This window comes from Pseudophryne corroboree, chromosome 1 (genome assembly GCF_028390025.1).
Source record: "Pseudophryne corroboree isolate aPseCor3 chromosome 1, aPseCor3.hap2, whole genome shotgun sequence".
NCBI lineage: Eukaryota > Metazoa > Chordata > Amphibia > Anura > Myobatrachidae > Pseudophryne > Pseudophryne corroboree.
This window is the reverse complement of record NC_086444.1, coordinates 19,472,613-19,476,923: the sequence shown is the minus strand read 5'-3', so window position 1 is coordinate 19,476,923 and position 4,311 is coordinate 19,472,613.

Below are 4,311 nucleotides of genomic sequence, written 5' to 3'. Positions count from 1 at the left end.
TCTATCAGGGTCATCATACAACAGGCCTAACGATTTAAAAAAGGCGTCTACTGATAACAAAGCAGGATCTTCCGTTCTTAACCCAAACGGCCAGGTCTGTGGATCACCCTAGAGCAATGACATAACAATCCCAACCCGCTGAGACTCAGTACCAGAGGACTTAGGCCTTAAACGAAAATAAAGCTTACAAGCTTCCTTAAAATTAAAAAAATCTTTTCGGTTACCCAAAAAACGGTCCGGTAAATGCATCTTTGGTTCTAGGACCACACTCGGGGAGGCTCGCAAAAGATCTTCCTGCGATCTCACCTGAAGAGAAAGGTCCTGAACCATCTGAGTTAGTTCTTGAATTTGGTTAACCAAAAGCTGACCGGGATTTGGTCCTAACCCTGCCGGATTCATGAAGCCGGATTTTACTCTCACCAAAACAGAATGGGAAAAAATAAAACCCCCTTTTTTTTTTTTTAGTTCTGGCCGGTGATAATGTTATGATTCTGATACTCAGTTCAGGGGTGATCTTATACGGTAGGACCTGAATACCAGAACGTAATGCTGGGAAAGGGGAATGGAAAGGGAATAGCCCCTGGCACCCTATCTCCGTTGTCTCGCCCGTGCTGTCAGTACACTCTTGCGAGACTATGGTTGCTTGGGCCCATGGCAGCCGCGTTTGAAGGGCGGATTACGTCTGCCCAACTCCGATGCCCCCTCAGGTCTTAATGAGAGACAAAGAGTGAACCGAGACAGGGTGATAACAAGGGGCCCTCTAACTGAACAACAAAGCCAGGGGCTACTAACAAAGCTGAAACTAAAGTATGCGTGGATTTCCACCAGGGAAAAGAACAACAAAATACTCCACTTGTCCACTCTCCTACACGGCACCGCCGAGTACCGGAGAGGACTGTGGAAGCGGATACCTCCGCAAATGCTCCAATAACAGAAAACAATATAAAGCGGTTTAGGCCGCAACTCGCGGCGGAGCCGCCACTCACGAAACCAAGCAAGATCCTCTATCGCCTGCCACAGGTAAACGAGGACCAGAAGAACTCCTTAGGATAAGACGGCTACTCCAAGACTCAGGAACTCAGAGAACTGGAAAGACCGGGCACAGCAGACCAGGAACAGACGTTCACCAAACATGAGCAGCATGCAGGAAGCTATCACCGGCGTCTGTGTGAGGCACTGAGGAGGCTTAAAACAGGGAACCCTCCAATCAGAGTCCAGAGCGTTGCCAGGCGCCGTGCAGAAAGGGGAGAAGGTGCAGCGGCCGGCTACGGACCGCTGCGCCTAACAGTACCCCCCCTTGAGGAGGGGTTAAAGAACCCCTAAAGCCAGGTTTCCGAGGAAATTCCTGAAAAAATAATCTCTTGAGTCTAGGGGCATGTAGATCCCCATCCAGGACCCAAGACCTTTCCTCCGGACCATAGCCCTTCCAGTGAACTAAAAAATAAAGTCGGTCCCGAGAAACTTTTGAATCTAAAACCTTCTCAACCAAGAACTCCTATTGCCCCTGAACATCCACTGGAGATCTACCCTGGGAGGTCTTCCGAGGAAATCTCCTGGAAGAAACATATTGTTTCAACAGGGAACAGTGGAAAGTATTTCCAATTCTGAGAGATCTTGGCAAGCGTAGCCGAAAAGCAACTGGGTTGACCTTCTTAATGATAAGAAACGGTCCAATAAATTTGGGTCCCAGTCTAGCCGAGGGTTGTCGGAGCTTGATGTTGCGAGTTGACAACCATACCTTATCTCCCACCTTAAAAGTGTAAGGACGTCGGAGACTATCAGAAAATTTATTTTCTCGGAAGGCAGCTTTTCTGAGGGCAAGGTGCATTTTTCTCCAAATTGCTCTGAGGTGGGAGGTTAAGGTCAACGAGGAAACTGGAGAATGATGGAAAAAAGAGTTGGCTCTAGGATAAAAACCAAAAACTGAAAAGAATGGGGACTCCTTGGTGGAGGAATGACAAGAGTTATTATAAGCAAATTCGGCCAAAGGAAGAAACTCGGACCAATCATTCTGGAGTTTGGCCGAATGCAAGCGTAAGTATTGTTTTAATGACTGGTTGACTCGTTCGGTTTGCCCATTAGACTGTGGATGGTAACCAGATGTTAAGGACAGTCTCATCTTCAATGATGCACAAAAACGTTTCCAGAATCGTGCGATGAATTGCGGACCCCGATTAGAGACAATATCAGTGGGCAAACCATGGAGCCTGAACACATGGCGAAGGAACAAAACTGCCAACCCTTGAGCAGAGGGTAATCGGGGAAGAGCAATGAAATGAGCCATTTTACTAAAACGGTCCACCACCACCCAAATGACTCGAAATCCGGCTGAAAGGGGAAGGTCTACCACGAAATCCATGGAAATATGAGACCATGGCCTGAGAGGAACGGCTAAAGGCATGAGTTGCCCAATAGGCAACGAACGAGGGACCTTATGCTGTGCACAAACCTGACAGGAATGGACAAATTCCTTAACATCTTTAGAAAGACTAGGCCACCACACTGAGCGAGAGACTAACTCCAAGGTCTTAGTGATACCTGGATGCCCCGAGACTTTGTTGTCATGAAACTCAGTTAAAACAGTGCCTCTCAAAAATTCAGGGACAAAAATACGACCAGCAGGAGTTAGCCTAGGAGCTTGGTGTTGAAGCTGGTTTAACTGAGTAAATAAATCCTGTGTGAGACCTGCCCGGATGACTGAAGATTGAACTATGGGGGTAGTAACAGGATAGCTATTGTGAACCGGAAGAAAGCAACGTGACAGGGCATTAGCTTTCGTATTCTTGGAACCAGGCCTGAAGGTGATAATAAACCTGAAACGAGTAAAGAACAATGCCCAACGTGCCTGCCGAGCATTAAGCCGTTTAGCTGACTCAATATATTGCAGGTTCTTATGGTCAGTAAATACAGTAATAGTATGCCTAGCTCCCTCCAGCCAATGCCTCCACTCCTCGAAAGCCCATTTTACTGCCAGTAATTCCCGATTACCAACGTCATAGTTGGATTCTGCGGAGGAGAATTTCCTGGACATGAAGGCACAAGGATGTAGTTCCTGAGACTCCGGATCTTCCTGAGAAAGGATAGCCCCCACACCAACCTCTGAGGCATCAACCTCCACAATAAAGGGAAGCTCCGGATTAGGATGTCTGAGGACAGGAGCCGAGACAAAGGCCTGCTTCAAGGCCCGGAAGGCAAACTCAGCTTCAGGCGACCAATTGGAAGGATCCGCTCCTTTTTTAGTCAAAGCTACTATGGGAGCGACCAGGTCAGAAAAAGTATGAATGAACCGCCTATAATAATTTGCAAACCCTAAAAAGCGCTGAATTGCTTTTAAATTAGTGGGTTGCGCCCAATTAAGAATGGCCTGGAGTTTTTTCGGTTCCATGCAAAATCCCTGGGGAGAAATAACGTACCCCAAGAAAGACACTTCTGTGATGTGAAAATCACACTTCTCAAGCTTAGCATATAAATGATTCTCTCGTAGCTTTTGAAGAACCAGACGCACCTGGGTAACATGTTGTTCTATAGACTCAGAGTATATCAAAATGTCGTCTAAATAAATGACCACGAACTTCCCAAGGAAGTCACGGAGAACATCGTTGATGAGGTCTTGAAAAACGGCCGGAGCATTTGACAGGCCAAACGGCATCACCAGGTATTCATAGTGACCCGACTGAGTGCTGAATGCCGTCTTCCACTCATCCCCAGATTTTATTCGGATGAGGTTGTAAGCTCCCCTCAGATCGATTTTTGAAAAGATCACGGCGGAGCGTAACTGATCAAAAAGCACTGAAATCAATGGCAAAGGATAGGTGTTCTTCACAGAGATTTTATTCAGAGCCCTAAAGTCAATGCATGGTCTGAGCGACCCATCTTTTTTCTCAACAAAGAAAAACCCTGCACTCAACGGAGATTTTGAAGGCCTAATAAAGCCTTTCTTAAGGCTTTCCTGAATGTAATTATTCATGGCCGTGGTTTCTGGTCCGGACAGGGCATATAATCTCCCCTTAGGTAAAGTGGCACCTGGTACTAACTCGATTGCACAGTCATAGGACCGATGGGGAGGCAGAATGTCCGCATTGCCTTTGGGGAACACCGGCAAAATCCTGATAATCCACAGGAATAAGTTCTGGGACGACTGCCGCAACCCGGACTGGATGAGAAATACATTCCTTAACACAAAAAGGACTCCATTGGGAAATCTCCCCAGACCGCCAATCAATGGTGGGATTATGAAAGGCAAGCCAAGGGTGACCCAAAACTACAGGGACTGCCGGACAATGTGTAAGGTAGAATTCTATATCTTCTGAA